General features: G+C 49.1%; 1 pseudogene across 1 annotated transcript in view; it reads left to right on the top strand.

Moving 5' to 3' along the window:
- Positions 1 to 4,101: 4,101 nt before the first annotated feature.
- The window catches only part of LOC307065292 (PC4 and SFRS1-interacting protein-like), a 59,704-nt pseudogene continuing 52,185 nt past the window's right edge, over positions 4,102 to 11,620 (top strand). Inside the window, exons 1-3 of the transcript in view lie at positions 4,102 to 4,105; positions 5,664 to 5,789; positions 6,032 to 6,308. The product of the transcript in view is annotated as a PC4 and SFRS1-interacting protein-like (transcript). The remainder of the gene's footprint in view (positions 4,106 to 5,663; positions 5,790 to 6,031; positions 6,309 to 11,620) is intronic.

Here is an 11,620-nt window from a genome sequence, read left to right as displayed (position 1 = left end):
ACTTCAAGAAGCCCTCGGGGGCTCTAGAAAGAGCAACAACTTCAAGATCAGACTGATCTTGACTTCAGTAAAACCTCTGCCTCTTTGTAGCTGTGGGCGCTTGAAAGAGTAACTTAGCTCCACTAAACCTCAGTTTTCTCATCAGTAAAATGGGGAGACTATCTACTTCATAGGATAATCGTGAGAATTAACAAGATAACATAGCGAAGCACATAGCCCAGGGTCCAAAGCCAGTAAATGTTCAGTAAATATTAGTTTCCTCATTCTGGCCCCTTTCCATTTTCTGATTTATTCCAAAATCCTCTGAACAGCACCGGACTTGAAAACCTACCTTCTTAATTCACCCAAGCTGCTGTACTAACACCTCAGAAGCCCAGCTCTTACTTCTCTTCACCTCGACATTGACTTCCTGTTACGTGCACGTAGGTACACGAGTTTGTGTTCCTCTAACCCTGGTAGCCAGTGTACTAGTCAGGATTTTTTTACTGCAAGAGACAGAAATCGAATGTTTCAAACATGGTCTGGAAGGGCATTGATTCCCACCACCGAGAACTCACGTCCTGGCTTATCCAGGGCCCTGTAATGTCACCCAGCTCTCTCTGGCTCCATGCCTCATTCTGCTTTCCTTTGTGGAGCAGCCTCCTCTCCTGCTGAAGATAGCTTGTCTGCTGGCTGGGAAAGATGGCTTTCTGCGGCCCGGGAATCTCATCCTGCCAGCGTATCCACCTCCATAACAAGAGGATGCATCACCCACAGTGCCTACACACCAACTCCAGGGATTTGCCCCAACTAGCCCTGTGAGAGTCACATCTTTGTACAACTGAGGGGACAGGCAGATCACAGTGGCTGGGGCTTCCGGTGGAACCTCAGGGCAAGAAAGGGTCGTCATGACATTCTGGAGGGCACACGCCCGCTGCAGCCAAGGATCCTGGGCCCAGCGACCCAGGGCCCTACCCCTGGAGCATTAGAGGAAGCCCGGCCCGACTGGGGTCGGTTAATGGGAGTCAGGGGCAGGTTCCCCAGGTTCCCTGAGCCTCCCTTGGGGGCAGGGGGAGAATCCAAACCAGGCTTTCCACATAACCCACAGAAACTTCGGGTCACAGAATGGGACAAGGCAGGTTTCCCCAGCACCTGGCCTCAGGAGATCAAGCTTAGAAAAGTGTGGAAAGGAACAGCAGAGCTACCCAGGGCCACTCGAGCACCTGGTCGAATGCAGGAAGTACTAAGCACCATGACCTTGACCCTCTGTGTGGCTCAGAGCTTTGTCTTGCTGGAGCAGAAATGAAGAAGAGTGAAACTGGAACATGGCAGCTAAGTCAAGTCTTTCAAGGGTTCCCATCACACTGACAAAGCACTTCCGGCCTTACATTTATCTGCTCCCAGGACACACAAATACACACACACACACACACACACACACACACAAACGCGCGCGCGCGCGCACCAGGTGCTGTGGTGAGGACGGTTACAGGGAAGTGTCTGCAGAGAGAACAAGAGGGCTGTTTGGCCTTTACTAGATGCCTTTTATCTGGGCATCACAGGAATACTTTTGAAATATTTAATTAGGTCACAACATGTCTGTAAGGAAGGTATTATTATTCACCTTCCCCAACTGAAAAAACTGAAACAAGAAGTTCAAAGCGCTCCCAGGAAGTGGGATTTCCAGCAGCGTGACGGTCACAGATAATGAAAGTGGCCACTGACTCACCTCTTCCCCCCTCCCGTGGCCGTGAGTGCGCCTTAGCAGCCGGAGGTCTAAATCCACACGGTTTAAGCTGATAAATCCACACAACGCTGGATTCCTAAAGAGGAGAAGAGATTTTAAATATAAAAAATATTTTTAGCTTAATCTCACTCGCTTGTAGAGGTTATTGAATCCATTTCTCACTCTAGTCCTGGCCTGCAATGTTTTCTTTGAATATATCAAGGCACAGAGAACCATCCCCAGAAAACACTGGTTCCACGACCAGACACCAACAATTGTTGGAACATCCCATGTCTTATTAAGTTAGAATTAGTCTCTTCCTAACTGTATGCACTATGTCTATTTTTGCCCATTGGAATCCATTCATGTTTCCTTCCTTCCTTTCTATCTTCCAGCTATTATTGATTAAGAACCTACTCTGTGCTGTGTAAATTGGCTTGAGCACCAGGACACAGCATTGAAGAGGAGAGAAGGGCCCTTGCCTCATGGGGATTATAGTTTGATGGATAAAAAGAAAAAAAAAAAAGAAAACAAATGAACAAAAACTTCAACTCGTGCTAAGCCTTACAGAGGAAATGAAACAGGATGATGAGACAGTGTGGGCCCGGGAGGAGAGGCTCTCTATGAGGGGTTCTGAAGGGCTAAGGTGACACATGACCTGCCACGTGCATGTTCCTGGAATCACACAGCATATTTCCAGCCCTCTTGCCTTGGCCTCTGCTCATATTTGAAGACAGATACCATGACGCTCACGCACGCATGTGTAGGCCTATGTAGGCACGCAGACACAGCTGTCTTCTTTCCTCTTGGTTAAACAGCGATATTCCTCTATCATTTCAAATGTATAAATCTGTCCATCAGTGCTGCTCTTAAGATACAGTGTTCAAAACTGGACAGTCCACTTTAAATGTGGTCTCACAGATACAGGAGGGGGGGTCCATGCACTCACTCTCTTGTTCTGGACTCCATCCTACCATTAACTAGACTTCTGTGCTTCCAGACGTTGGGGTGCCAAAGTCGCCATCGGCTTTGACAACCTGTATTCATTAGTTCTCCCATTAAGCTCTCAGCCAACTAAGTACAGTAAGTCTATCACAGGTGCTGTTGCGGAGCGTCATCACTAGTATCCTTTGGGTGGGGAGGGGTACTCAAGAGGGGGACCTGGGTCTCACCCTTTTTCTGTTAAAACCATTTTGCTACCTGATTAATATTTTCTTTTCTTTTTTTTTTTTTTGTGGTACACGGGCCTCTCACCGCTGCGGCCTCTCCCATTGTGGAGCACAGGCTCTGGACGCGCAGGCTCAGCGGCCATGGCTCACGGGCCCAGCCGCTCTGCGGCATGTGGGATCCTCCCGGACCGGGGCACGAACCCATGTCCCCTGCATCGGCAGGCGGACTCTCAACAACCGCGCCACCAGGGAAGCCCGATATTTTCTTTTTTTTTAGTGCAGATACTGTCATTAGGATTTTAACTGTCCTACATTTCACTCTCAGATTTTATAAGCATGACACCAACATTCAGATCCAACTTATGATACAAACATCTCCCAGGAGGGGACAGGGAAGGACTGTGGACAGTCAAGCAGTTATCAACCCAACTAAAATATAACAAGCCAGTTCACAGAAAAGAGAAATATGCCAGACACTTGCTGAAATCCAGATACACTTATACATTCATTCAAGACCCAGAGAACAAAGAAAGAAGGTCATTGTGGCATTAAACCGGTGCTGAGTCTTGAATTTGAATTCTCAAAAACTCTCCTTTTGAAACTCTGTTCTAAATATGTGTTCTAGAACCTTGCCTCTTCTATATACGTGCTCACCAGTTTATGGAACACATATTTTTATTTTCCCCTTGAAAATTCCAACTTTAATCCCTGGATGATGTTCCAGGATCCCCCCGAGGTTGCTGACAGCGCTGCTGCAGTTGAAAATGAAGGGTTTTTTTTCTCAATGTCCTAAGACGCAATCCATTTGGGGCCAGAGACTTAGAAACTCAGAACCCATAACAGCCTCACTTTTACAATCATTGATCTAACGTTGGGTTCCTTTTATGGTCATCAGTCCCCCCATTTCCAGTAAGATTCTCATCCCTAAAGAAAATTGAGGTAGAAAATAGGAATTGAACACTTCTCCATCTATTGTTTTTCATGTATCGTTTTGGTTGTTCATACCTTTTCTTTGAGGATGTAGAGAAGTTCCCCAAGAGTAAAGCAGAAAGTGATAGAAAGGAAACCTATGTAAGAAATAAATGAAAGACACATACCGCACGATGTCACTCATATGCGGAATATTAAAAACAAAAAGTGAACGAACCAAACCAAACGGACACAAACACACAGACACAGAGAACAGAGTAGTGGTTGCCAGAGGGGAAGGGGCCAGGGGTGGGCGAAATGGGTAAAGGGGTCAACCGTGTGGTGATGGATGGACACTAACGTTCTGGGGGGTGTACAGACACAGACACATAATGTTGTACACGTGAAACGTACATCAGGTTAGAAGCCAATGTCACGGCCACGTAAAACATCTTTTAAGAAGACAAAAATGAGAGTGTACACCTATCTTCGTAGGATAGTTTGAAAATTACATTTCTAAAGTCGTATGTGCCTGGCCTAAGCACTATGCTAAGAAATGTCTTTAAGCTGCAGATGACATTCTCTTTCACACCCAAGGTTTTTATAATTACAAAGTATTCCCTCTTTGAGCTGAAATAATTCCACAGCAGCAATATCCATTCTTGCTTCTTTTAAATTCCTAGAAATAGAACTGTCGCCAAAACAAGTGGAAAATCTATCCGCAGCTCTGTTTTCACTGAGTGAGGGGTCCAGCCGAAGCCCGGTTATCTCCAGCCCTTGCTTGTGATTCGCTCTTTCCCCTAAGCCTGTCTTGGGGTTTGTATCGGGAACACGTGATTCATTTCCTCTCTCAGGCCGGGGGATTCCACACGGACAAACAACGCCCCTTCTCTTTTAAGCTTGACTGAGAAACTCTCCATCTTGTGAAGGGGACATTCTCAAAAGGAGGAAGTCCTGTTTCAGTCACCTTTTTGCAAGGGTCGCTGATCTTATGATCAATCTCATCACCAGGAAAGGAACTCAAATATGGGTTGCGCCTACCTAATTAGGTATGTCTCCCAAACAATATATAAAGTATGCTTTTAACTCGGGGCTTTATGAAGACTCTGCAGTCATGTTGATGAGATATATATATATATATATATATATATATATAGTCAAAATACTGGTTCATACACCAGTATTCAACAAATAGATGAATACAGAAATAAAATATAAGAAATATGTATCATATATATGCTATTTTCTGAATGCTGCGATTGTTCTTAAGTGAGTTGAAATACAACTGAGGTCACAGAGTAAAGTTCCACTTGTCTCCATGTTTATCTATGCTTTTATGGATGAGGTTATTTGCAGAAGAGAAGGAGGCCGAAAAGAGGAAGCAGAGGCGGAAGGGGACGGCTGAGATTTCGGAGGACCTACTACGCTGCAGGTGTTTCTGACACCTCGTTGTACTTTACGTACATGTGCACACAGGGTGAAACAACTATTACTATCACCCCATTTTACATCTGAGAAAACGGGAGCTCAGATGAGCTCAAATAAGTGAAATAATGAAATTAGTAAAAGGCAGAAAATGGACACAAAATGAGTCTCACCCCTCTGGCCAAATAGGGAAGGATTCAGGGTCACTTTCAGCCTCGAAGGTGTGCCCAGGAATCTGCTGCAGCACAGGCACAAGCAGGGGTGAGGAATGGCAAGTCAATGGAGACGATGCAGGACAAAGAAACAGCTAAACATTTCTCCCTGCTGATCCACGGAATCAGTATGAGAGGAGACACCTGTTGCCAACGGGAAGAGCAAGGCTGCCTGTCTCCACTCACTTTCTGCCTTCTCCTCTTCCTTCATCAGGCTGTGACGCTTTGCTTGCTGCCTTCTAGATCACAGCCTCTGGAAATATGCCTGCATCCTCAGGTTCCTTAATGCAGCCGCCTGCCTTCCCTCCCGCCCGCCCGGGTTCCGGGTCCGCTGCCCCTTGTCCGCCGCTGGCGGCGCCCCCAGAGAGGGTGCTTGGCGCTGGGGAGAGGGGCTGGGGCTGGGGGCACGCGGGCGACGTGCGCCGGCTCCTGCACCAACCTTAACCGGGAAGAGTGTGTCACCAGATGATAAAACGCTAAACGACAACTCACTTTCATTCTGCGGAACAGGTTTGTTGAATATTTCATTCCTGTCACCTGCTCCTTTTCGGGCCACCGTCATACGGCTGGAAGGGCTCCCCGGGAACTGCTTGAAAGGTTGGCGCCTGCAGCGAGCGTGGGTCCTGAGGCTCGGCTTCCGGCGTGGCCCCCGGGCGCCGGCTCCGTTGGTGTCTCAACGCTGCCCTCTGCTGGGCGGAGGAGCGCGGCCACCGAGCGGCTGAACGGAGTCAGCCTACGCGGGAGGGGAGACGGCGCCAAGGGGTGTGTAGCTGTATACAAGGGGGCACAGCAGAAATCCACCAACTTCGAGGGCATCGGACCTCACCGGATGGATGCTCAGCTGCTCTTTCCTTCCGCCGCGCGGCCGCTGCCAGCCGCTCCCAGGCTGTCAGTACACAGATGAAGAAAGCCACTGTCGACGAGGACTTTCCTGCCTGAAAGATTTGCTTGTGGAACGAAGATACGTGTGGAGTTGGGGGCGTGGGGGAGGGTTGCTACTAGGAAAAGAGCGAAAACACACCTGGGGCGAATATACAAGATTTCCAGATTCAGGGCCCAGTGAAAAACCACACATTCACCGCAGCTGGGAACCACCATCCCTACCAAGGAGCACTCCCTGAGGGGATCCAGCCCCGCCCGCCTGGCCGGCTGCTGTCCCCGCCCGTCAGGCTGCGTTCCTGGCACTATTCCCCCGTCAGTCACCCCAACGTGCCCCTCCCCCGCCAGCTCTCTCCTTCCCAAGTCCATCCTCCACTCAACCCAAGGAAATCTACATTAAATGACTCAATTAGGGCTTCCCTGGTGGCGCAGTGGTTGAGAGTCCGCCTGCTGATGCAGGGGACGCGGGTTCGTGCCCCGGTCCGGGAGGATCCCACATGCCGTGGAGCGGCTGGGCCCGTGAGCCATGGCCACTGAGCCTGTGCGTCCGGAGCCTGTGCTCCGCAACGGGAGAGGCCACAACAGTGAGAGGCCCGCGTACCACAAAGACTCAATTAACATAAAGCTCTTCATACAGTGCTAGGCATGGGGTAAGCACTCCAGAAATTTTAGCTAGAAATTTAGTTATCTCTGATCAGCCACTTCCTGCCTAGTGAATGCTTTAAGGGGCTCCCTACGTACGTATGCCAGCGGGCCTCTGCCTAGCTCTCTGCTTCCTCTTCAAGCATCTTCTCAAGCTTTACAAACCAGCGATGGAACCCCTGGGGCTCTCCCATGCACACCCTGTGTCTGATCTCTGCCAGTGGTAATGCTAATCCCTTTACCTACTAGACCCTCTCCTGGCCCCTTCATCTGTTTATTTATCCAAGACTCCAGCCTTCCTCAAGGCCTCTTCTCCTTCAGGAGGTTCCTAAGTGTCTGCTTAGGAGTCTGTCTGCCCTCTATGTATGAGCTTCTTGAATTCCAGGACTGAGTCATCTTTCCATCCCGTACAGCCCACACAGTACCTGGAGACACTTGAGACTCACCAGATGTTCATTGCATGAGTGAATGCATGAAGGCAGGAAAGAATGCACACACCAGAGGGGTCCCAGAAGCACCTACCTGCCCCACCCATCTCCTTGGACCTGCGAACTCAGAGTCTTGTGACTTAATCTGCTCCTGTGGTGGTTGGGAAGCATCACCTCCTGGGAGGCTCTGGCCAGTCAAGTTCACCTGGACCCTCAACTTTTTAAATTAGATGATGCTGGCCACTTCAAGCCTAGCTACCTGTGAAAAGGGAAGTGATTTTTGGAGAAGAGGAGAGAGAGGTTCTGGAGACCTGGGAACTTGGCAGAGGACAGGTCTGGCAGGAGTACAAGAATTGGGACCCAGGAGAGAGCTGTTAGGACACTAGGCACGCAAGGAAAGAAGAGAGTGTGGGAGCTCCGCAGAGGGGCTCAGAGGAGAGGAAAGTTGCCTGCGTCCCTTGTACATGCCAAGAGCTGCTCATATCCCTCCTGATCCCCATGCCAACCACACAAGATCACGCTCCCCATTTTCTCAATGGGAAACTGAGGCTCAGATGGATTTGGTTCCATACCTGAGGTCACACAGCAACTCAGTGACAGCCCTAAGATTCAGACCCGGGCTCCATGACTTGAAGCCTGTATTTTTGCATTACGTTCATGTTTGCTCTGCTTTGAGAAGAAAGGCCAAAGCACCTGGCACAAGCAGGAACTAACCTCCCACCTCTGAGTGAAGCGGTCTGGCCCTTCTAAAGGTCATCCTCCTCTCCATCTTGGGAGTACCGGTGGATTTCTCCATCTCTGCAACAGGCCCCCTTGAATATTAAGGGTCACCTATTATTCAGACCCCTTCACACCTCCCAGTCTGGGCAAGTCCTAGGTCTGATGGGGATCAGTAATTGAAGAGTCTCATTTCCCATCTTATATAGGCGATGTCCACTTTCATATACCCCACGTTACTAGGGAATATGAGATGCTACTTCATTCATCACATGCCATCCCTGTGTCACACTTCCTTAGGCATCAGTAGGATTATATAGCAGTGATTAAAGAGATCGAATCGACTATTACAGTCTTTAGAGAAGAAACCCAAGCTCACAAATCTCTGTACTTTGGTGTTTCAGGGAAACCCAGACTTGTGTCTCAACTTTATTGCACAAAACGGTGCTGCAGTGAACGAGGAGCTTAGAGCTAAGAATCTGAGCCACGTTTTTACCGAGTCCAAGTTCGCTCTGCTCGCCCGCCACACAACAGGCCAGTCAATTGGAGACAGGCGCTGAGGCAAGGAAGACGAAAGCCGGCAGACCGAGAAGGTGGCAGACGAAAGTCTCAAAACAACCATCTTATCGGGCTTTGGATGCCAGTTTATTTTATAGCACAGAGAGGGGGAGGAGGTGAGGAAGTAAAGTAAAAACCATAAGTTTTGCAAATATCGCCTGGAATGGCCAGCCTCGGGGAGGGGATGTGTTCATTTCTGCTTTCTTGCAGCCATCCCCAGGTGGACAGGGTCCCGATGTTTCCCTGAACAAAGGCACTTTGGTTTAGCATTCAGGCAGAGGGGCAGGGTGCCCCGAGGCGGGCCATTATGTATAGACAGTATCCTTTTCGTGAACAAAAGCAGCAAAGGAAAGCAAAGGCTAAAGTAAAAGAAACAGATCCAACATATAATCAGATTTGGCCCTTCCCTGTTACAATGTCAGCAGGGAAATCAAATCTCAAGTCTTCGACATCAAGATCCACTGAATTCCACATGCATCCCACATGACCCTCCGCTGATACTATACCTGGCAAGAGTCAGAAATAGCAGCCTGAGAGCAGTGGGTCTCAAACTACGGTGTCCATCACCATCACTTGGAGGGTCATTAAAATACAGACAACTGTGCCTCAAAACCCCTGGAGTTTCTGATTCAGTAGGACTGGGGAAATCCAAGAATTTTGGTTTCTAACCAATTGCCAAGTGATGCGGACGCTGTGGGTGTAGAGCTCATACTTGGAGTACCGCTGCCCCCGAGCAGTTGTAGCCAGAGTCAGTGGGAGAGCCCAGAAGAGTAAGGACCGGGACTGGAGCACTCCCTGAGCATCGCCAGTGGCTTCATCCTTAACTTACAGTGGTCCCCAAGGCATGTAACCTCTAGTAGAGTTCCTTTTCTGTTGTGAAATGCATTTTTAAGCCTCTATTCACCGACTCTGCACGTGCAAAAAACTCCAGAGGCCTCTAGGTGTGTAAGGGCCCATTTGGTTTAAGTGACAGAAAGCCTGGCTCCAGTTGAAATAAACACAAATATATTGCAAACTAAAAACAAATATATTGGTTCCAAAAGCGAGAAGTCTAAACCTGGCTTGATCAGGGCTCGAGTGATGTCACCAGGACCAACTCCTCTTTCTCCGCCCCTCCTTCCTCGTGCTCTGACTCCTCTCTCTCTTTCTCCTTCACGTAGTCTCCGTTACCATGAGTCCTTTTCACTGGGGTCTAAAGAAGGCTACTGAAGCTAAAGGCCTGGCAAATTCTTACATTAAAATCTTTCCCAGGGGGCTTCCCTGGTGGTGCAGTGGTTGGGAGTCCGCCTGCCGATGCAGGGGACATGGGTTCGTGCCCCGGTCCGGGAGGATCCCACATGCCGCGGAGCGGCTGGGCCCGTGAGCCATGGCCGCTGAGCCTGCGCGTCCGGAGCCTGTGCTCCGCAACGGGAGAGGCCACAGCAGTGAGAGGCCCGCGTACCGCAAAAAAAAAAAAAAAAAGATAAGGCGACCCCATGGAGCACAGTTCCTTCCGTGTGAGTGTCTGGATACAGCAGGTCGTTGGGCATCCATGACCCCACCCAGTCACTGTGGCCACCAAAGTGCCCCTTCACACGCCCAAGTGGAGTTTCAGGGGAAGGGCTGCCTTCAGGAAGTCCCCTAGTGCTGAGGTTCACGCAGGTTTCAAAAACACCAGGTCACATTTACTCATACTTTTCCGGGCTGAGAACAGGTCTGGTCCACGCTGAGAAATCACTGCCTGGAGCTCCTCCCTCACCTTGGTTCTCTTCCCCATCATTCTCTTGATTCAGATCTCTATTGAAAAAGAAAAAGAGTCTGGATTTTAAAAAGCACTCACTTAAATCTTGCTCTGTGGGTAGTAACAGTTAAAGAACCATCTGCGCAGGCCCAGAGGTAAGGTTGTTCTGGGCTCTAAGTAAAAGAGCTTGGCTAACGCATATCTCTTCTCTGCCGATAGTATAAAGGCTTGGTGCTCACACTTCTGACATCCTAACCAAGAGCAACTTTTCCTTCCTTCCTTGACTGTCCCCGGCCAAAGCCCCTTCTTCCCTATTCCCTTCCACAGCCACATTGTCATCTATCCAGTTGGAAAAGCTCAGACCCAATATATTTGCAGCCCAACATGGCTGCAAATATATTGGGTTTTGGGGGTTTTTTTTTTTTTGGCTCATACAGTAAGCATTTATTTTCTCAAACCCAAGCAATTCATACCATTAATTCGCTTCCGCAGACTCCTCATCTATGTTCACTATTTCTCAGCTGCAAAACGACTGCCCTAAGCCATGCCTGTGTCACCTGACACCTGGACTATTGCAGCCAGCTCCTCCCATCTTGAATCACTCTCCCTTCTGCTACCAGAGGGAACCTCCTAAAATGCAAACATGCTCAGGTCAAAAAGCTCTGGTGTCAAATGGTATGTGCACACTGTTGCTGTGATAATACCTCAGCGCAGAGCCACAGATGGAAATTACCTCCCCAGAGAAAAACATTGGGTCATCGGAGGGGGACACAGAGTAGGGAGTAGTCATTGCGGGGACCCCTGCCCGGGGATTAGGCGCATGACCCTTGTGTAGAACAATCCCCAGGTACGCAGGTGGGCACACCCAGGGCTAACCTAGAAGTAGAGAAGGGTTCAGAACATTCAGGCCTGAAACAAGCCCTGAGCCAGAACTCCTTCTAACCTTATGAATAGTGAAATTATTATGATTTGATGCATCTGAAATTTTGGAAACGTCTTAGGCCTCTGCCCTGGCATCAATTTTGCAGAGAAAGGAAGAGGCCCAGGGTGATCACCAAGGAGCCCCATGGCAACTAGCTTCCAGGCTTCTGAGAGAATCCCAGTGATCCTTCCATCAGCAGTGAAGTCAGGGAGGGGGGCCCTGCAGCCTGTACATTTCAAACACTTGCCCTGGAGCCTCTTAAAGCTCTTCAGAAAATGTTCTCTTCCTCTGCCTTCCTTCACCCCATCAGGCAGTTCTGTATATGTAACAGAAC

This window comes from Hyperoodon ampullatus, assembly GCF_949752795.1.
Source record: "Hyperoodon ampullatus genome assembly, chromosome: 17".
NCBI classification, from domain to species: Eukaryota; Metazoa; Chordata; class Mammalia; order Artiodactyla; family Ziphiidae; genus Hyperoodon; species Hyperoodon ampullatus.
This window is presented reverse-complemented; position numbering and strand designations above follow the sequence as displayed.